The sequence below is a fragment of the Cupressus sempervirens genome, chromosome 9 (genome assembly GCF_028749045.1).
Source record: "Cupressus sempervirens isolate cs-2001-9-10 chromosome 9, ASM2874904v1, whole genome shotgun sequence".
Classification (NCBI taxonomy): Eukaryota; Viridiplantae; Streptophyta; class Pinopsida; order Cupressales; family Cupressaceae; genus Cupressus; species Cupressus sempervirens.
The window spans coordinates 420,359,121-420,383,258 of NC_143126.1; the positions used below are offsets into that span (position 1 = coordinate 420,359,121).

A 24,138-nucleotide genomic window follows, 5' to 3' on the forward strand; every position below is an offset into this window, starting at 1 on the left:
CATGCCAGAACAAGCATATTCTTCCTAAAGAAAGGGTAGTCTTATGGATTGCACTCCAGTAGAGGATTTTAATTGGCAATAGATTGAGATCCATCGGCATAATGGGACCCAATTGGTGCATCATGTACAAACAAAATGAGGAAACTCCAAACCATCTACTTCTTCATTGTCCATATGTTAATAGTTGTTGGGATTCATTTGGTGCATCATGTACAAACAAAATGAGGAAACTCCAAACCATCTACTTCTTCACTGTCCATATGTTAATAGTTGTTGGGATTGGTTCAACACTACTACTAATATTGTATCTATTAGGAATAATAAACTTCTAGACTATCTCTTGGAAGGAAAAACTAACAGTAAATGGGGACTCTTATGGTTAATTGGCCCCTCTACGATACAAGGCAAATTGGGAACAAAAGGAATAGGAGAATCTTCAAAGACTAGTTTCTATCATCAAACCTCCTCATTCCCAAGATCAAGACGGCTATTGAAGAAGTCATCAATGGAAAGCCAAGAACATCTTTCACGTATTTTAATGAATCAATCAAGGAAATGGAATCAAAATGGTCATTTTCTAAACCAGCCACATCCAACATACAGAACAAACATAAAAACAAAACTCATATTTGCTAGCAAGCTCTCGCCGAGAATTGGGTCAATCAAAGTTTCAAAGATGTAAGTAAATGTAACCCAGTAAACGCTAGCTTTGGAGCTATCATGAGAAATGATCGTAATGATCTCATTTCAAGCACATACGGCAACATTGGTATCACTGCAAGAAATGAAAGAAACTAAGATTCAAGCTCTAGAAGAGGGGCTTTCTCTATGCATAGAACATAACTACTGAAATGTTATCATTGAAGGAGATTCACAAATCATAATCCAAGGCATCTCACAATCCAGTTTTAACTACTAGAAGCTTTGTAGATGGATCCTAGAATCCCATCCCTAGTCAGCAGTCTAAATCAATTGAAGTTGCAACATGTCCTAGGGGAAGGAAATCATACAGTTGATGCTCTTGCAAATTGTGGTCCTCTCTGAGCTCTCCAGAACCATTATCACAACAAAATCCCCAAATATCTCTAACATACTATCTCACATTGCCGAAGATCTCTCACCTACCCCGAGATCAAGTATTAGTTGATCTCTTCATCACCAATGACATCTAGCAGACCCGAACAAGACTATTATAGGTAAGATGTTCTTGAGTTGGTCTCAGATGCTCGCCCTCAACAAGCATTGGTGTGATGACCAATTTTATGAAGTTATTCTTACCCCACTGGCAGATGTCCTGTGCTACAAGGAAAAATGTGTGGAACTAAAGGTCAGTTGTGTAAAACCTGTCAATAGGAACACAGTAGTTGAAGTTGTCTTACAGCTTGAGAACAGGAAAATCACCAACAGACTCGAGGCATAGATTTTGACCCATGCACCTTTTTCCCATATGATGACAGTAATCTGGTGGACAACTCCACCGATGAAGAGGACATCTCCGCCTTCTCTACAAATGAGGATGAAGAAGTCAGTGTCGTAGACGAACATGCTTTGCTTCACTTTGAAAGAGCATTTCTTAGATTAGCTTGGAAGAGATTCAAACGAGGTATATTGCAAGGGGACCTATCAAGTTCTAGAGCCCTTCAATCCTCAAGCTTCTAAGTGGCTCTCCTAAAACTCTTAGGACAGGCTGCTCTTTTGAGGGGGTAATATTTCACATCTTTACCATTACCTGTGTGAACATTGATGGGTCAGATCTTTGAATATGTTGTCGGTCTTTGGTTTCTTTTTCTTTCTTTGGGTCTGTAGGTTGTCACATATCTTCTCCTTAATTTGTGTTTAAATGGATGATATCTTAGGTATTATGATATTGCTATGTATTGTTTGAATCTATTAGATAGTTTCTTATAGGCACTTTCTAGATCATATATCTTCCTCATTCTGGTTGTAAGAGGAAAACATCCAGGTCAAAATGAGGCAGCATGCTCCATTTCTTCTATCTTTATGTAGCTTCTTGCACTTTTTCTAATATTAATAAAGGTTGCTATCCAAACAGCGATAGAACTTACCTTAAAAAAGTAAGGCTTCAATAATTTTGAAAAAAATACCAAAATTTGTACTGCAGTAACTTCAACATGATCTTCACTACCCCCTAAAAATTAGAAAAATCCAACAAAATCAAAGAGATATGCACTTCTCAAAGTGATCTCCAAACTCGAACAAATTGTCTTCCCAGTGCTAAGATCAACCTCTAATACCACTTTTTATAAAACAACTTGCAAATGAGTAATGTAATAGAAAGCATGCTACAAATACTTTTTCATAATTGGTAATAGTAGGAAACTTCAAGGAAGAAAAACCTCCAAACATCTTGAATGAGAACACAACTCACAAATATGATGATAATAACTAACTCCTCTATATACCTGATTATGTCATGCTGACCACCCAAGCCCAATTATACACCTCAATATAAAACCCAGGTCAATTTAATTACCTATATTCTATATTTGACTTAATAAATTTTAATTTATTAAGAGTGAGGTAGCCACAAGATGAATACACATTAACGTATGCCAACTATAGGATTAGAGGCATAGCAACAAACCTAGTTTTACTAAGAAAACGATTCTCAGACTTTCCTTATAAGGTACACTGGTGTACCATGTATTTGCATCCTAAGCATGAAGAATAATTCGTTACTCTTGATGTGAGCCAACTCATCAAGACTAACTTTAGCGCCCATAAGCTCTTTACTATAAAGATATGTTGGTTTATTAGACTGTCAAATTATATTGAGAAGTTGCATGTTGATTTGAGATGTTTGAAAGTGAATCTGGAAAAACAAGTTGGAAGAGATAAAAATAGAATCCTTGCCTGGGATGTTAGAAGCATGTTGAAGGACATTGGATATCTCTGGAACTTAGGATGACAATATATACCAATACCAAAAACTCAATACACATTTGATCTATTTGCATTTGATCATATTATTGTGTAAACATGAAACGACGATGGTTCAAGATGTACACTAAATATGATGTAAGTACTATATAAAATCAACTCTACATATAAATTTGAAGACTGAATGCCAGCTTAATACTAAAGAAACTCTTTCTTGGGAAAAGAATCTGATCTAAACAGTTCTAAATACTATCTAAACAGATTACCTCTGTAGTGGGATCTTATTTATGAACAAATACTAAATAATGCAAACTGATTTCAAAATATTGCTGGATTACCATCACCAACTAGAACTTCACAAGCACATTAACTGTGCAGCTTTGAAGGAAAAACATATTTATTTCACTCTAAGATAAATAAGCTGTAATGAAAAATAACAAATAGAAAGGACCAAGTTGTGCTGTGTATTGAACTTTGAGAAAATACAAATTGCTAGAACTCCCATCATTTTAATGGTTGAAATAGTCATTTACATGCACAAGCACCCACACGTTAGAAGAGACTGATAAATAAATGCATGATATTTTGGAGATCCGGGGATCTAAAACATCTATAGGTTTGGTCATCAGAATGTAAGTGGATTCAACTCTAAACATTGAACTTAGTTAGGTTTGGGGACAGAATTAAGGATCTGACATAAGTAGAATGTCATTTATTGCATTCAAAAGTTATAGACTATGGTAATAGATACTCAAGGGTTTCACCAATTACATTCAATCGCAATTTTATCGAATAAGCTAATATATAACTGACTAAAGTTTCTGGCTCCTGCCTATCCCACCCCATGTTTCATGCAAGGTTACCCCAAGTTTTTGGCATGGGGGATGGGGGGACACATTTCTGGGATGCCAATCTTTTTTTGCCAATTTCAGGGATGCATAGGGTACAGGACCGGGAAAGGGGGTGGATATATATATGTGTGTGCGAGTGTGTGTGTGTGGACATCTTAAATGTTCATATAAAAACATGTATAAAGCATGCATATACATTATATTCATATGAAAAAAAGGATAAAGCATGCATATACATTATAGAACCTTAACATATAACATGTGTTCAGAATTCATTGTCAACACTCAATACGCATTCAGAATTTCATTATTCATTGTCAGAATGCATGTGATATTAAAAAAACAGCATATGAACCAAAAAATATAGTACACTGCTGCTAAAAGTACACTTGATGCTTTTTGATATTCCAGGACTGTTTGGTAGAATGAGTTGGATTGTGTGTTGCAATCATGCAGAAATTGCATTATGTTTTGAATCACTATTCAGATTTTGATCTTCACATTCATCGTTTTGAGGGAGGTGTTGCAATCATGCAGAAATTGCATTATGTTTTGAATCACTGCTCAGATTTTGATCTTCACATTCATTGTTTTGAGGGAGGGGCCAATAAGCATATACAGGGGTCAAACTGATACTTTCAGTCCTTGCACAAAGAAACCATGCCCTGCATATGGCTCTAGATAGATGAGCAAAGAGGAAGAGGAATGGGAAGATAGGAGGATAGTTTATAAAATGGCAATACCTAATCAAATGGAAAGTGGAATCTACATGGTTCATTTTGCTCTTAAATCTACTTTGGCACCATATATGAATGTGAGAGGGATGAAGAACAAAACAGATTTGATTGGCCTATCTGTGGTCTCATATCCCCTTCTTTCTGTTTTACAACTTTCTCAAGAGACGGTGAGTGTTGTTTAATGAAATTGCTAATCAGATTAAAATTTTATGAAAGACAAGGTTCATCTCTACGTTTCATGAGTAGTGGAATGTAAAAGAGAAAGAGAGAGATATGACTATATACCATGTGACTCTAGAATTCTGTGTTTGCAGAACTGGATAACCAAGCTAAAAGTACACTTTCCACCACTTTTTCATATTCCAGGACTATTTGGTAGAATGAATTGGATCATGTGTTGCAATCATGCAAAAACCCCATTATGTTTTGAATATCTGACCAGATTCTGATCTTCATTTTCATTGATTTGAGAGAGGCATCAATAAGCATATACTGGGATCAAAATGATACATTGTCTCCACACCGGGGGATGTCCATCTACTCCCAAGATGGTTGAATTGAACCGTTGAAGAATATCTCAAACATCCCCTGCCATCCCTGGTATGGCCAGTCCTGTGACCAGGCGCTGCTGTCCCCAATTCTGGGGATGTTTCCAGCTGCAATAGGGCCAATTGCGGACATTCCCAAGCCATCCCTGCATCTCCATGATAGGGACAGGGGATTAAGGTCCAGGGACGCATCCCTGGGTACCATAGGTTTCATTTTATCTTTAACCACTACCCACTTGATTTAATTAACTTCAAATTAAATAGCAGTAGTTCAATTGAAAAGAATAGAAAGAACAATCAATAGCATCCAAATTGATTAAGAGAAGATGCACCAATTAGAGTGAGATTTAATAAAAATTGAAACCAAAGACTTGCCTCTTGCTCCAAGCTACGGGACAACTTCTTGTCTATCCCTGCAAGCTTACCTGAATGAGAAACGAAGCCTCAACATTAGTTTATGATGAACTTAAATTTACAGCATTGAAACCTTCATTGATTAATAATATCACTGAAACTTACGACCCTTTAATTATAGAAACAGAGTTCCATTGTCTGCTAATGAACTTACAATAGTGCAATAAATAATAATCTCAAACAATTACTATCTATAAAGCCAAAATGTCAAGCTGCCCTTTGCTTCAAAATTTGAACTAAAACTTGAGATAACTCAATATCAAACTGCATGTGTATCAATACTCCATTGATTACAAGAATTAAGCTTTCAATTATAGAAACAGATTACAATTAAGTACGGATTATAGTCTACTACTAATAGTAAGAACAATAATCTGAGACAATTAAAGAGCTAATTCATCGAATCACACATTGACTGAAGATATCAACTACAAATTCAGCTGACTCAAAATCTATCCATGTGTGTCGATAACTTATCGATTGAAAATCTAATTAAAAGTAAAAGATACATAGAATGTATTTTGGAAATTCTCAAGAAACACAAGGAAGAAATGATTACAGGAGTACGCTTCAAGGACGCCTTTGAGAACACATTCTCCAAGGTTTACGAGGCTTAGGAAAGCATTTAACCTGAAAAGCAAATTATTTGACACATCTCAGTTCTTGCACGCATAACGTAAGGTTTATATTAAATAAAACATTGAACTGGATCAAAACAATCCGGACACAATAATCCTTATTTTCCACTTTCTCGATTCACTCTTGCTCATTGGTATTAAAACTGTTAATCCGGAAGTCAAAAACAGTCTACCTGGCAAGAGGCGTGTATTCGAGGAACTTCATTTTTAAAAGTATTCTGCTGCATAAAAAATGATCTTTTACAGCCGTAAATGGAAGGAACGTCAATTTCTACCACAGTTCTGAAGTGACTGGATTGAACCCCGACTTGTATCTGTTCTTAGACGCCAAGCAAGCACATATGCTACTGCAACCAACCATGTCTTCTATTAGCATTCATACAGACAGTGCGGGCAACTAGCATGTGTTTTTATAAAAAAAAGCGTAGAAAAGTATCTAGCATGCAACATGAACGAAATCATAGTTAGAAAAGTAAAAATTCAAAAACTAAATGAAATTCATCCTGCTCTCAATCTCGCATGCGATGTGAGTCACTAAATAAGGACGCAGTCGAGATAAAAAAAGCTTCGAGATAAATACATTTTTCATGATAATCTGCGGTTTAGTGCTATTCTGTGAATACAATTGACTGCACTGATGAGCAATGTAGGTGTTTAGAAGAACCAAAAATATGTGAAGAACTTTATTTATTTCGATTTTAAATCAGGTTGCTTCTCTTTTTAAAAATGAGTTGTCCATGAATTCACGAGTTGTTCTTCAAATTTTATAAGTATTTCCATTCTAGCTCTGCACACTTGGCCTATAGCTTATTTCCCATGATGGTAAGATGAAAAATATGAAATTGTGCGTACAATGAAATCAAGTTTCAGCTGTGCAACTATTTTCGTGTGATCTCTCTGAACAGCCAAAAGACTAAAAAAGCTGTCCATTCGATTAAATTAGTCTTCCATTTAACAAAATTTGATTAGACTAAGAATCTATTTCTTTATATTAAACTGCCTTGTATTAACCATCACTTAATAGAATAAAAATACTACTATCTTTAATATTGAAATATATTAGATTGAATATATAAAAGGTAATAGAAAACAAGTTTTATGCAATTTTTTAAAGATAGTATCAAAAGAAGCAGCATGTCAAGTATGTGAAAGTGTAACTAAAAATATGTTTGCAAATCTAATCATACGTAAATTATCTTATTGAGTCGTTAGAATAAAAAGTACTAATATCTTTCATATAAATATATTTATATTAGATATATTAAAAAATTATAATGTAAAAAAAATTTATATAATTTTTGAAGATGATACATTTAGGTATAGTAGTTATAACTAAAAAAAATGATATAATCATATTTATAAAAGAAAAAAATTAAAATAAAAGCTAAAAATTATGAACCAAAATAATCAAATAGAACTTATATATATATATATATATATATATATATATATATATATATATATATATATATATATATATATATATATATCCTTAAACAAATGAATCATGGTTTTTCTTGCCAAAGTCTTAACATCAATGATGACCTACATTGTGTTTTCAATTGATTTCAATAAGCCCCACAAACCACTCTACTCCACATAACATTAAAAGTCGTTAACATGAAATCCAACGTCATCAAAAGATAATTTTTATGACATGACATTCTTACATAGAGCATTGTAGTGCTCCAATATGCATATTTTTTATTAAAGCAAGTCTCCCTAGTGGCGTGTATTTGTAGTTATAGTTTTTATAGCAATTAGAAATTAGAATTTAAATAAAAATTTAGTACTTCATATCTTTATATAACTTTATATATATATATATATATATATATATATATATATATATATATATATATATATATATTCTAATACATTAAATAGATATTGTTTAAGTAAAAATAAAAATTTTCAAATAAGTTCTATATTATAAAAAATAAGTACCTTAATAGGTGTTATCATACAAAATAGTGTGAATATTTTACTAAAATAAACGTTGGATAAAAATTAGATTAAAACAAGGTTTACCAAATTCATTTATGACATGTTTGCATTTTGATATGTTTTTTAAATGTTGAGTTCACCACAAAAGTTTAATAATAGTAGATTTGTTATTGTGCACCTAACTCTACTAAAATTCTAAAAATACTTTAGCATCGGTTACAATTATTATTACGACAAATACAATAAAGGTTTTCAATATGCTGTGAATAAATAATTGGCAAACCTTGTGATCAATCATCGATTTGAGTATTATGTATATAGATAGACTCTTACATTATATTAGATGCCAAGTGTGTCTAGCCATTTTGAAGCATTAACTAGGTATATATAAAATGCTTCTTTCTATTCGACAATAGAAACCTAATTTTTACAGAGAAATATTTGGGTTTCTAATGGCCAGAGAGTCAACTCCATATATGCAACCTATTTGCATCAATCCTAGCATTTATCTATCTAGAACTATATAACTAAAACTAATGAATTGTGTCTCTTGTTAAGCAACCTCCTACAAATTCTTTTAAATTATGACTATTAGATCTCTAAGAATGTAAACTCAAGTGTATTATTTTTAGTCTTTTCTTGTAAAGGCATTCCTCCACAATTATAGCTTTTAAAAGCTTACAAAGGCTTTGTTGTACTCTAATGTTCCATGGAAGTTTTCCAAATGTTGACTTGAATGTCATTGATATGCTCTTCACTCTTAAATTGAATTAAACCCCTCTTACATTTGATTTGATTCGAGGGGTTAACTTCATCCTATTCAACAAATGTGGACTTAATCCATCTTCTATTAGGGCTCCATGGTACATGCTATTATACACTAATTGTAACCGTTTACTTCTTCAAAACTATATTGTCTTTCATGGAGCACTTAGATGTTATATTGCATATTTTTCCTTGAAGACTTCATTTCACCTTAATTTGTATATTAGTATTGCCCCCAACTACTGCTCTACTATCATCCCCCTCTGTCCCCAAACTTAGGCCCTTGGTCCCAAAATGGAGTGAGTGAGTCCTATATATATATAAATTTGACAATCATTTATGTATAGAGCCTGGTAAAACAAATAAACTAAATGTATTAGGCAAACCAACATGCCTTTGTAGACTTCCAATTTTTTATCAATAGATATATTTGAGATATTTATGTTAATTTATAAAATTACCAAGTCTACTCTAATAGGATCCTTCAACATCTAATAAAATGTAGAGTTCTTTCTTTCATAAAAATATTTTGTGTACAATGTAAATTATTAATGTGGTATACATTGTTGATTTTCGTTTTATTAAATTCCATTTGTAATTGCCCAAAAACCTTCTTTCAAAAATAAAGATAAGATTGAAACAATTCTTAAACTATAAGTAGAGCAAAATAGAATAATATTGTATTGGCCAGTGGCCTTACATATCCCCTCACATTACAATTTTCCAATTTGGAGGTTAGCTTTAGAGGCATCTAACCTACTTACGCAGAGGTATTTTTATTTCAAATTTTTTTATGAACAAGTCTTTTATAATTCTTATTTTTCAAAACCAATATTTTCACATACCTCACTAAGCAATCTCAATTTTTAATATGCAAACCTTATAACTTCCACACTTCTCTGGATCCCTCCTTTTTAAAGTGGAGGATTTTCATTACTACACCTTAGTTTAGCTACTTATTATGTTATTTGATGGTGCTTTCAAAACTTTAATCAACATTTGATTGTGTAAGACTCTAAATAAGTTTCAACCTTGTAATCACACTATTCATAAAAGTATCATCCATTTCAACTTGCTAAAAGAGTGTTTCAATTGTGGTTTACTTTTACAATGGGGGAAGATGTGTTATTGCAAAACACATTTACTACGGGGAGCTTCATGTTTTCTTAGAAGCTTACACATATGGGCATTTTAAGCAATTTTTTTTTTATTTCATGATCTAATATAAAGCTCCAATCTTGGTAAGGAGAACTATTTGTATACAAGTACCTAAACATGGCTAGATATTTGTTAGGACCTATTTCTTATTTCTCATTTATCCTAACTTAGAATAACAAATATTAAATGAAGTTTCATAATATGTTTTCCAACACATATCTAAATAACATTTTTTGTTTGATTCATAACTTAACCATTTAGCAATGTCTTGTTCCCACTCTCCCTCGCTCTGCACACTATGTTCCCACTTTGTGCTCGACACTTTGGACATGACCCCTCCCTACATTTCCTCGGTGGATCCTGTGGTGTTTGGGGTTGTGTCTGCTCGGTCAGCTTCTTCTAGTGCCTATTTGGGGTTTAGGGCTACTAGTGGCAAAGCTGCCTCTTTTGCGGATGTGGCAGCTTTCAAAGCTAATGTCCATGGATTGTGGATTTCGTCTAGGGATCGTTCAATCTTTTCCTTAGTTGTGAATCCTGTCTCGATTAGTAGTCCTATCTATTTGGCTTTAGATGATGATATTGTCGATGAAATTGCTCTTATAGCTGAGGACTTCTCTAGGAGGGTCACTATTTTCAAATTTCATAGCTTATGACCTTCCCTATAGGCTCTTCATGCTTGGATATCTAAGCACTGGGACCTGTTGATTGTTTAGTCTATCCAAATTTACCCTATGGCTAGGGGTTTTTTCATAGTAAAATTTGATGTTGCTAATGACAAGAGAGCTATTTTGTGTAGTCACTTTAGCTGGGAGGATCGTCACCCTCTGTTGGCCAAACCTTGGCACGAGGGTTTTGATCCTGCTATAGAGTCTTTTTCTCATATGCCTCTTTGGGTTAGGCTCCCTAATCTTCCCCTTCACTTGTGGCTGGATTCAGTCCTTGAAGCAGTGAGAGATGCCATTGGTGACTTCTAAATGGTGGACTCTAAATCATCTAATAGCTTGCATACTACTTATGTCGCATCCTTGTGGTGGTTGATATGTCCAAGGGACTACCTGAGAAAATCAAACTTGAGGTCCCTAATGGTTCCTGGTTTTAGACTCTAGACTATGAAGGAATGCATTTCCGTTGTAGGGTTTTGTTTGAGATTGGTCATATTGTTGCGTGATGCCCTGCGGAAGTTAGGAAATCAAAGAAAAGACCTTCTTGGTGGATTGGGGCTTTGGTTCATCATTACTCCGTCCTTAAAGATGTTGCTCTTAAGGATGCCCCTTCCCCCATCTGTGGTTGTTGATTGTGCTAGTAGCCTTGCACCAACTAAACCAAATTTTGATCCATTGTTGGATATGGTTGTTGCAATTGCCCCTCCCTCTGTAGGTCAGGTTTCGATGGACAAAGTTTCAAATGTGATCTTGCCTGGTTCTTTGGTTGGATCAAATGGCGAAGCTTTGGTTTGGGAGGAGGCTTTTAGGTGGAAGAAGGTTGGACAAAGGTTAAAGGTAAAAAATACAAACATTCTAAATAGTCCTCTAACCATCTTCTTAGATCTCACTCTTTTGGGAGTAGGAGGTCTTAATTGTTTTGAGTTTTAATAAGTGGCATAAGCATATTGTATTATCTGTGAGGTCGCCCTAGTCACCTGTTGTTGGTTGGTGACCTGTTTCTCCTTTAGTTTGTTGTATCTTTTGTTCGGGCTCCATTGAATTTTTTTTATTGCATATTGGGTTTCAAGCACCCTTCAAACCCTGATCCTTAATAAAAAACTTAACCATTTAGCAATAGATGTGAATAAAAAATGTCACTTATATACCTCAAGTCAAAGTTTATGTAGCATATTATCTACCTAGATGGAGAAAATGATGTAATAACACACTTCACATATAAATTATTGCACCAACAAAATTTGGCTCAAATTTGCTCAAAGTCAACATCAAAATCTAAGATGGAAGTATGAGTATTGCACAAACAAAATTTTACTCAAATCCTTTACTCAAATCCACTTTAAGAAAATATTAAGATAATATCAAAACAATAAAAAATCTAAATTTAGATTTTTAAAGATCACAATACTTTTGTCTACACATTAAAAGGATAAAATATGTTTTCTTATATATGTATATAATTATATTTTTTTGTTTCATTCCTAGTTTAATTATCTAGCAATGTATGTGAATCAATAACCAATATTGTATGTAGGCATTTTACTCTATTGAATTAAATTAAGAAATGAAGAGTTGTGTTTGCAGTTTCTCATTTAGAGTGATGTGTTATAAAGCTTGAAAAGGGAAAATAAAATGTGTTTGTTTTCAAAGGCTAGAAAAGATCCCAGTGAGTGAATGAAGGGAAACAAAATAATGGTTCACACTATTAGACTTGAGCTTTGTTCTCAAAAATCTAGGTGTATGTCATCAAGGATAAGAGCTCGAGTTGTAATGTGTCTTATTCATGTTGACACATGTAAAGTTGCAATTCTAATTTATGTTAACACTAGCATGACAATATCTAACTCTAGCATTTAGTATGGGGATGTCTTCTAGAACTAGTTATTAGTTCAAATTTTTGCCACTTAACTCTACAATATATTGTTCCCAACAAGTGGCAATCTAAATCGACAGTTAAGTCAGGTGTGATGATCTTTACACCAACTCTGCTTATCTTGGAAGACATGATTACCATCTTATGATTAAAAACTAATAGAACTAAGATCTTTTGTGTTTTTAACCAGAAACCAAGGCATGGAAATTTTAACTAGATTGTTTTAAAACATATAGAATTCTTGAATATCAAAATGAACCATTAGAACACAAAGTTTCTTCAGAGGTATAACAAACTACAATTTATCATCTATTTGTTGTTTAGTCTTCACACGAAGTTGAATATCAAATAACTCATAACTTCACATTCATAAATCATTTCCATTACATATCAAAATGAACCATCAAAACACATAGTTTCTTTAGAGGTATACCAAACTACAATTTATCATTCATTTGTTGTTTAGTCTTCACGTGAAGTTGAATATCAAATAACTCATAACTTCACATTCATAAATCATTTTCATTGCACATATAATTGTTAACATCCTACAACAACAGACTCAACATAAGAAGAATGAACACCCATAAATCACAACATAGTTCACAAATTTCAAACTTGCTTTTGCATGTTATTCTATTAAATCATGCAAAAGCCTTGTTTGCTTTCTCTGTCTCTATTTTCTAACCTTAATGGCACAAAAATTTAGCAATAAATAAGCATCATGTATGTACCTGACTTTGGTAACCAACATTTCATAAGGACAATTGCCCCAAAGATCAGTTAAATTTTTTAACATAAAACAATTACAAAATATGCACCCCTCCAAAGCCTTTAGTTTTTGGATTAATAATTTGAAAATAAATATGAACATTTGAGAGCTAATCAACCACTACCAGTCCTCTCTTTCTTACTGTTTGGGCTTCAGTTCCTAGTCCCATATGTCCTCTTGCATCCATTACATGAGCTTGAGCTTCTTGTCCATGTACCTTTGTTCAATGAAGATTGTACTTAGTAACAATCTCAGACAATGTATTAGATCTATTATCCTTATTTTCACTCTATGCTTCACCAATTTTCATTTGACTTTAACAATCTTGGGGTGAAGCTCTTGTGCCTCTTCTTTGAACCTAGACACATGGTCTGCCAAGATGGAAAAATATCCATCCATCTCCCTTTACATTCTCTTCTAATAGACTCTCATGTATCTTATTCATAAACTCATGAATTACCATGACACTGCTCCTCAATTTCTCACTTCTCTCTTTGAAACTTCCAATCTTTGGTTGTATGATATGGTATACTAAATTCTAAGCATCATGTTGAAATTGGGCAAAAAACTCCCTTATGTATTGGTTTGTTTCTTCATAAGCTGTCACTTTTCATTCAAATGCATCTATCCATGTCATGAACTTGAAATCCACAAGTTTACTTAGCATCCCTTCCCCAATTACAATTGCAAGGGACACATTAGCAATTTCTTAGAGTTCATATAAGTTTCTCCACCAACTTATCCATTGCCACAACAATATTCTAGGCTCTTTTAGTTTGCTTAACTCACTTAAGGATAACCCATGAATGTGGATCAACATGCTCTATTCAATGCTTGCATTTCCCTCACGCAAAATAAGACCAAATGAAAGTCACTATAGAATTTACCTCTCTCAACAACTCCAAGTTCTTTTGTTCCTCCACTTCTACTCACTTAGCCAAATCTCTGACAAAGGTAGTGGCATGATAGATATCTCATTTGGCATTGGGTAGACATGTGTCAATTCTACTCAAGGAGGTCTCTATCTATGATTTCATTTTCAATCTTCTCACTGATAGGGTCTATAATTCCTAAGAAACTTCAATTGACTAACCGATTCTATTATCATCTTAGACATCTTTCTAACTCTTTTTGGTTTGTGGTTCCCCTGCATCAATTAAGTAGCAAGTTCTACTTCAACCTCAATCATAGACATATAATTATTTTTCTTCTTGACAACCTCCTTAACCTAAGGGAAGAGGTAGACACTATGGAGTCAGGAGCATTAATGATAGTATTTCTCGATGGGATAAGGCCAAATTCGGTGAGACAATGGCCACTAAACCTATATCAGCACTATTGAAAATGGAAGTAGTAAGATCACCTCCACCAACTTGGTGGAAGATGAGGGTGTTATTTACTTGGGTACCAAGTTATCGATACAAGAGAGATTAGGATCAATGCGGGAAGATGAATTTTTCTTCAATACCATTCTCTAAAGAGGAAGAAGAGCTTACCCCACATCTTGAATTCAAATTTTCTTGCCTCTATGGTTCATTACCATTACCACTCAACTAAGAAGCTCCTTCTAAGGGTGCAAGCATTAAAGTAGCAAGAGTGTTAATACCTGGTTGGAATTTTGTGAGGTGCTTTGTTTAGTACTTGTAGTCCACTTTTAGGGACTAAAGAACTTGCACATTCTCTAGTCTTCATTTCAATCCATTTCCCCATTCTCTCCACAACATGGGCAATTCTCTTTTTTGCATTTGTATCTTGCCCATCATGCAAAGTTGGTGATTGTGGTGTGGATAGATAAACATTTTGATATGCCTCATCAACCAATTTTGAGTCATCATCAGACAAGTCATCCTGTATAAGGAGTGATAACTCAAATTTTTTGACTTTCTCAAAGGTCACTCAAATAAGGTCCTTTTTCTACACTTCTCCTGTTGACATAGTCCACCCAATAATCTTCAACGTGGGCTCATTGTATGTAAAATTTGCCCCCATGTAAAGTATTATGTACATAGCTCTTGCTATATGGACTCAAATTTATGCTTAGACAAAAGCTTTTATGTGGTGGTAACAACATCGAAAGATTTTCAAGTTAACAAAGATAGGGATATAGGAAACAATACCCTTTCTTCTTCATTTTGGTGAAATATTTAGCCATGACTACTTTTATTTGCCCTTATATCACTAGTAGCACACGATAAGGTTCGTAGATGCAATAGAAACTCTCTTCTTTGACAACCCTTCGATTTTCTTAATCATTATCCATAGGAAAGAGTCATTGACATCATAAAACTCACCTATTTCAATATGCTTCTACACATGTGGAAAAACTTCAAAGACTAACAAATTTTGAGTTAGAGGATCTAGGGTTCTGAGACTTGGCCAAGTAGCTTGAATCATTGTCATTACATAAAGCAACAAAAAGCACATGTGGAAGGCACTAGTTCACTTACAATGGGTTAATTAGTCATGCAATTGTTAGTTGATAATGTCCCAAAAGTCAATAGATTAATTATTGTCATAGATAATTATGATAACTCTATCCACGATAGAAATTCTTTTTTCATCTAGTTATCGATGATCCAATGCAAAAAAAACAATGGCATCCTCAATTTCCTTAACAAAGAGTTTATTTCTTGAAAAATGAGGAGTTGGGAATGCCCTTATGCTTAACTTTGAACCAAACCGTAGCAACTCTATTCAAACATCAACCATCTTTATCTTGAAAATGTTGCCATCCTCCATCCACAAATACATTCACAAACACTTCCTACATTGGTAGCCTTAGGGCACAAGGTACAATTTCATAATCAATTTAGCAACTATCATGCCATCAAAATCTTAGACTTCACAAGATTTAGAATGATATTGATTTACATAAGAAAAAACCAATTCTTGACAGCATATTGCTTTTGGGAAACCAACAACTTCTAGAAGACCACTATTAACAATTTTCTTCACAATGGTTGAGCTAGAATTTTCTCTAAAACTATTGAGAATCTCCTAAATCTCTTTGTGGCTTACCTCTATATCAAAAAAAACCCACCCAAACCATTATTTATAACTACAGGCATAATAGGTATAAGGGCTTTAAATACTAAGTACAAGAAACAATCAATGTGGTTTTGCAAAATCTAGGCTAACCATATATAAGAATGCAAGATATGAGAAAATGCTTGCTAGGTAAACTCGTGGAGGAGATTTTGGTGCTTTGTTTCAAATAGCAAACTAGGAAAATCTAGAATTGCACTTTGAACTATTACAGCAAAAGGAAATATTTCATAGTCTATCCTAGATTTCTTGCCTACATATACTTTTTCCTTCTTGCAATGCTCAAATTTTGTGAATTTCGTTCTCTAGGTTTTACATAATGAAAACCAACTCTACCCACACCACATTTTCAAGAGATGCATTTAATTTCAGTTCGAGTTAGCAGCCATAGTATATTAAAATTCACATTGATTTGATAGGTTTCCTTTGTAGTTTAAAAAACATTAAATGCTCCAAGTATGCCAATTTCATGCCAATTGTTTGTAGTCAACAAGTTAGTGACCAACATAGAGTGTCACAAAAATTTGATAGTTTTGAACTTCACCCAACTTACCGACTACAAAAGGTTTGAAGAGAAATGATTAGTGAAGTGGTAGAGTTTATAAACTTTATTTCCAAATGACACCATAAGAGGGTGTGAGAAAACATTGACATGCCAACAAAGGGGGATTTGGGTTACGAAACACAACTCATTTAGCCTGGTCAATTAGGTCCGTTACCTCCCAAACTTCAAAAGATGCGAAGTTGAGTAATAATTTACATGAGACTGGTCAATTGAACACTTAAGTGAAAGAAAATGACTAACTTCCTTTAGCACACTTGATTTGCATGAAGATAAGACTAAGGGCCAACATAATTGCAGGGACATGGCCATGACTATATGACCTATGAATGATCCAGGGGAAAAAAATCAGTTAAAATTGAAATGTCCCCAATGCTCCAAGAATCAACATCATTACAAAGTGTTGGCAATTCTAATTCCAATGCAACTTGAATGGGCAAAATCAGAGTTTGGATGCCAAAGTTATGGCTGGTCAAAGATTGGTCAAACTAGGTATAAAGGTCATAAAAAGGTGAAAAAAATAATAATCTCAAAAGTGGTCAACAATGGATTTCAAATTGAAGAGCTCGTCAAGAACTTTCCAATGATGCTCGTTTCGTCAAAAATGGAGTCCGTATGTAGAAGTTACAAGAATTGAAAACTCAAGATAAAAGGTTTCAAAATGATGACATCATCATCCTAGTCAACTAATGATGTGGCAAAATCGCTGATGTGGCACTTGAAATTCATTTTCCAAAAATTAGGTAATAGTCAAATTTGAACTCAAAACCACCTCATTAATAGCCTTCCACCTTAGCCACTAAAGCAAACAATTAGCTTTACTATTTAAAGGTGTTGGTTCATATTAAATGTTTAGGAATCTATCTTTTCTATGAAAAGAGGGTCATTGGAAGTTGAACTCCCAACTACCCATCTCCTAAAGTGATGAGCAAGCATTACACCATCTAACCATTTAAAACTATTGGTGGCATTTACTAATTTGAACACTATCAACCCGCCAATTCCTATTTTAAAGGGGTTAATTAGTTAAAACAACCCCTCCAAATGGGATGAGGTTAAAAACCATAAAATATTACAAGATTATTTCAAACTTGAAGTTGGTTAGAAGGGATTAATTTGTTATGATTTATTTTAGCCTAATTATTGTTAATTTTATGTATAAAAATAGGCATTAATCCTTTGAAAAACCATCCAGGTGATGAGAAGGAGATTATGATCTAGAAGGCTTGATGATCATTCCTGCACATTGGAGAAGAATGTTTCCATTGTCCTCGAAGGGAAGATCTTGAACACTTGTAATTGATTTGTTTGGAGCTAATAGGATCAGTCCCTCTATTGGAGCGGGACTTGAAGATGTAGTTCGACCTGAAGACGAACTCCGTTATCAATTGTGTTTTGTCATCTATCTCTCTACTATCTTTGTTTCAGTCATTACCTAATTATGCTTTGTTCATTTAAGCATTTAATTTATGTTAATTTTCCAAGCATTTAATTTATGTTAATTCGCTAAATAATGCTTTGAATTAACTTTATGTAATTATGTTAAGCGTTCCTCTGTAATCGTCCTAGATCCTAATTAGATCAATGAACCCAAAAGTTCAAAAACTAGATAACCCTACTGATAGCATGGAAATAAATTATGGGACAAAATGGTAGGTATACTATTCGGGATTTTCCACCATCAAATGGAGAATGCTTGGGGTGTATAAACAATCTACTCAAAGGACATAATATGTGGTACAATGGAGATTAACTAATGGGAATAATGGTGAACATATATGGTGTTTAGTTGCTACTCCATGTGTGCCCTAAGTGTTTTTTAAGTTGAATTTAATTCGAGGGGAAAAAGTTGTTTGGAACAATACTTTTTGAATTTGGTAAAAATATTGTGTATGGACTTATCTAGAAGATAGAAGCACAACATAGTATACTTGTATCTAAGTTGCAAGAAAGACAAGAGGTGAGAAGGGAAAGATGTTAAAGTATGATAGAGGTTCTTTTCAAATTACAGTTATAGGTTTGATTGATACTAAGTGATTGAAAAAATCATAATGTATAACAAAATGATTAAAAACTTCATTTATAAATAATAAATAAAATTGATAACATTTTGGTGGAATGAGGAAAAAATACTAAGCATACACCTTTCATCTCTATACGGAGATAACAAACCTCTAGCTTCTATAGCTTTCTAGGTCCCTTAATATCACACCATCACTCCAAATACATGAATTATATCTTAATCTAACCTCACAAGGATTTTTTTGGGTGAAAATTGTAGTAGAGGAAAACAATCATAAAAATGATATTTTTCTGGCTGAATAATAATCTTCTCCTTAAATGTTGATATGGGAAAGGATTAGATTATCATGATACGCAAGTCATAATCATATATTAAAAGTTAAAGTTATGGTCATAGTTAAATCACATCAAACAACTGTCGATAAGAAGAAGAGGTTTTCGATTTTTTAAATGAATGATTGTAATTGTTGAATTCTAGGGATCCTAATAAATGGTTGAACTAAATCTCTAGAAATTGAAGAAATTCAAATGTTATGTACCTTGCGAAAGGAACAAAAATACCAAGTTTACTTTGAAGGGGAATTCTACTTTGTCAAATTGTTCAGGTATTAAGCTTAAGTAGCTTTTCAATAGTTGAATACCATTGTACTCACCAATTAGATTATAACTTAGTAGCTAACAACCTGTCACATTTAACTAATAAGACTATAAATATCTGTTTATGGTGATCAATAATTTAAATAATCTTGGAGCAACTAATCCTCTCTACCTATAGAAATACATGATTGTATCTCTTGTAGAATTTAGAGGGGGAACAAGTTATTTAATGTGAGATTTTTCCGAAATTGGCCAAACTTTTGCAAGCATTTCATACAAAATTTAGGAGACCCGTTGGTAAACAAATTTGTCACCATAAAAATTGTCCAATGGAGTGTATGTGGCAAACTGTTCACAACAATTGGATAGGCCCTTCAGATGCGGCCTTCCTCTACATTTAGAGGGGCAACTCCCTCATATCATATAATTTTGAAGTTTTTCAAATAAAGATGAAATCAAACTTTAGAAGATCAATAGAAAGTCATTGATGATGAATGCACTAGATGAATTCAAAGCTTTCCTAGACTAACTTAAACCGCTAATAACAACAATCATGATCTATGCTTGAGAATTACCACTAGCACAATGTTGATCCAAAGATTCATAAAAATTTGCACAATACCATGAAAATGATCACTGCAAAGAGAATCAAAATTTTTAACAATTTAAATTTTGAAAGAAGAGAACTCAAATAACATTTTCCTTTATTTTTTTGCAACAAGAACCTAAGAGGAATTTTCGATTACAAAGATAAAATTTGTACACACTTTCCAAATATTATCTTGTCAACAAAATCTAACCTAAATCTTCTCCTATTCAAAAGTCCAAAAAGTCCCCATTATAAAGCTAAAATGACTCCTTTTATAGACATGGAGGTTAAGAACTACTCTTCCATGGTTAATAACTACCTCCTAATTATGTGATTTTGGAGAGGTTAATTAACCTTTCAAAAATTAATCCAAAATAACAAAGGCCCTGATTTACAATGGATGACTTGGAAGTTGTCTTCAGAAGGTTGAATCATTGATTTAAGTGAACCACTTGAGCCCCAAGTCTCCTTGTGATCTCCACCAGATTTAAACCTCTTGAATATTGATATGTAGAAATAGTCATTCACTACAAATCTCTTCTCTTATATGCACTTAATTGAATAATGGACTCATTTCATTGCATCCCACTATTTGTTTAATGTATTCCTTTAAAAAATGTTTATGAAGCACTCCAATCCAAACTTCTCATTTGAGAAAATCAAATATAGAGAAGACATTGTTGTTGGGCATTCTCCTCATTTTATGTAATTTCTTTGTAGAAGCATTATAACAAACATGATGTAGTCTTGTCTGTTCATCCAAAAAGTTTGCAAATGAAAGTTTCTAGAAGCTTTTCAATGAATCGCTGGGTTCAATGAGGCAACCTCTCTGCAATGCATTTGATTTAATACTTTTCCCTTGGCGGTTGTCTACATGCAAGTAGCGGCGTGCATAGGACATTGTTCTCACCTTAGGGAGTTTGATGAAAATCTTCGTGCTATCATGAATTGATTCATGACCATGTTCAATCACCTTACTTTCATTCATTTTCATGGCATTTATTTGGCACGTTTTGTCAAGAAGGTGTGATTTTCCAACTTCCTAACATGATATGTAGCAACAAACTGGTTTGGAGTGTTCTATCACCACCAATATATGATATCTCCTCCATATTACAAACTGAAGCTTAACGCATTGTGTCAAACAATTCACATGCAACGTCACTCTTGATGAAAATCATTCGAAAAAAAAATCACTAACTTCTTCAATTGGGAATCATGCATGAGTCAATTATATGTTGTTGCAGATTAAACATGTTGTTGGTATATGCTTTCACACTTTGTATTTACATTCGCAAACATTTAGTCAAGCAGCTTGCATGCTTTCTCTGGTTGTGCATTATGTTCACTTGAGCATAGAACATAAATAATGGATGCACTCCCTATATGCTTCTATATTCTGAATAAGTGTCAACCAAGATGCTTCAACTATAACAAATGACTGAACTCTACTTGGATTTTCTTCAATGGAAACTAAGTTTATTATCCACATGAATATTATGGTCATTCCTTCAAACATTTGGCATAACACCATCACTGTCCCATAGTCAACTCTTTCTCTAGCTACCGGTAACAATACCTTGGCTAAGCCTTCCATCAAATGTCGTAGGTTGGAAATGAACCCTTTCTTTTCGCATGGAGTTTGGGTGACCTTGAATCATGTGGTAGACTAGTTCAGGAGATATGGTGCGTGCAAGAGTCTTTTGTTGGACTATATACATATTCTTGATTCATTTGCATATAGTGTCCCATAGGAGAGATAATGCACTTAACTTTGGTAGTGTGTTGACATAGGAAAAGACAACTGTACCTGCCTCTTAGTTTGCTTTGAAGGGAATGATATATTATTTTCTTTGATCCTGGATGCCACAAGTTTGAAAGAATAGATCGATGAGCTTTAGGTTGGTGATGAAAAGGAATTGTCAAATAGTTCATACGCCTTGTTCATGACATAATCACCACTCGTCCCATGCTCCCATATTAGCACTTGCCTTTTGGATGACAATCTCCTCGAATCTCATTTTTATCATCTGTACAAGTTAATAACAAGATTCAAAATACGTGTTTTGAGATCCCAACCTTAACCTTTGTATGAGAGGTTAATGGTCAAGAAGAAAATACGTATTTTAAAAAAATTATCTAAACCCATTTTGAGGTGAAGAAGTTAAGATTCCAAATTGAAACATGTATTTCGAACCTCAAACCTTAACCTTTTCAAGAGGTGAATGGTTAATAATTTGTTTGAAAACACGTATTTTGAAAATTTATCTTAACCTTTTTGATGAGAAGGTTAAGATTCTAAAATGAATCATGTTTTTTGGGATGCTTCATTAACCTTTGATAACTTAAGACTCAGGAATTGGATTTCAAAAATTTGAAGTGCTAGATGGAGCTAGGAACGAGCCAAAGATATTTGAAAGGAAAAAGTGTTTAAAAAGATCAAGGAGAAGAAACCATTTTAATGCTTAAAGAGAGGTGCTTTCAAGGAATTACCATATTTTAAAATGGCAAGGATTTTGAAAATTCATAGCAATTTTGATATTCGGGCAACAACTAGCTCTATATGGGGACAAGGACTGACAAGGACGAAGCTCGAACCCAAAGAAACTAGAACAATGCCTTATCTATTGGGCTATAGAGTCACATGAGGAACCACTTTGCAAAAAAGGGAATAGACACCAAAAACAAGAGAACTGAAAGGAAGACCAGGCACAACAAAACAACACAACAAAATCTCCTAACTAGACTATGTATGAGGCAGGTTTCCTTACCTCCAGTGAGTCGAGGTATAATCATGCAAACCCATTCACTAGTTGGGGAAAATAAATATCATGTCATGCCAACATGTGACAACTCTCAAGCTTCCATGGGCTCAAATATAAGTGTGCTCCTTGAATTCTAACTTTGAGATTCCTAGCATGCCCCACATATCTAGATAAAGTGAAGTTTCCAAATAACCAAGCTTCATCAAAAATCTTTGACTTCAGTATCAAGTTTGCTTCATGTTGCATGTCATTCATGACTTCATTTTGAAAGAGTTGAAGGATAAGGCTCTCGAATTTTTGAATGCATTTATGATACTTCTCTCCGCTTGACAAGCCCTCTACCTGAAATTCTAGTGATTGGTCATCATGAATTCCTAAACTTATTTTTGACACCAGACACTCTTTCTTTTCCATGGGGATGATTGTGTTTGTATTCTCTATGAAAATATTCCAATATGAATGCACATCCTTGTCACATTGGATTGTTCCATGACGTATTTCTTCCTCTTCTCCCATCAAATCACTCAAAGAAGAAATAATCATCTTTTCCATTTTGGTGCGCACATCCTCTAATGAGTCTATCTAATCAGGAGAATTGATCATCAATTGATATTGATGTAAGGGAAATTCTTTTAAAAAAGCATCATCATCTATGCTTTCATCTTCACATTTTTAATCATTAGATCACAACACATTTCTTCAAGGCCAAGTACTTCATTAGTGCGAGATACCATCACAATTTTTTCTTCATTGTAGTCTCCACTTGTGAACTTGAATGCTTCAAATTCAAGTTTCATGCATGAGGAGGAGTGAGAACTTGATGTGTCATATTCTCTTAATTGAAGCCTATCCTTAATTCCCATTTCCATCATATCTATTATTAAATTTTCATCAATGTTTTCACAAATATTGTTCATTGATTCTTCTTGATGACCATCTTCACAAAATGGGAAAGCTTCATATTCCACTTGCATGTAACCTTGAAAAGGATTTCTTGACAACTCGTCATCTTTCTCTTGAAAATGATCTTCTACTCGTGATGATCATACCACTTTCTAAAAACTCCTCAACATCCTCAAAAGTAAAGACTTCAATCTCAGGAGTTAATAGAGATATCTGCAAGATTTCACTTGAGGTTATTTCTTCATCAATGGTAATGGCAGAATATTGTGAAAAATATTCCAAAGAATCAACTCCAGCAATAGAGTTCTCATCATTAATGATTAGGGGTGAATGAATAGGAAGGTCTTCTCCATAGATGAAGTCTTCATCTAAAGCATTGAGGCACCAAG

At 33.8% G+C, this 24,138-nt stretch overlaps 1 long non-coding RNA gene and 1 pseudogene across 2 annotated transcripts in view; one reads left to right on the top strand and one right to left on the bottom strand.

The window, feature by feature from the left end:
• Positions 1-18,650, top strand: part of LOC149539086 (uncharacterized) — a 35,767-nt gene extending 17,117 nt beyond the window's left edge. Inside the window, exon 2 of the long non-coding RNA XR_016356159.1 lies at positions 18,069-18,650. This is a non-coding gene — a long non-coding RNA (uncharacterized LOC149539086). The remainder of the gene's footprint in view (positions 1-18,068) is intronic.
• LOC149539087 (uncharacterized) overlaps positions 1-24,138 on the bottom strand; it is a 54,900-nt pseudogene that overhangs the window by 12,039 nt on the left and 18,723 nt on the right. Inside the window, exons 2-4 of the transcript XR_016356158.1 lie at positions 6,263-6,436; positions 6,011-6,081; positions 5,413-5,462 (exon numbers count right to left, since the gene is read on the bottom strand). The product of XR_016356158.1 is annotated as an uncharacterized LOC149539087 (transcript). The remainder of the gene's footprint in view (positions 1-5,412; positions 5,463-6,010; positions 6,082-6,262; positions 6,437-24,138) is intronic.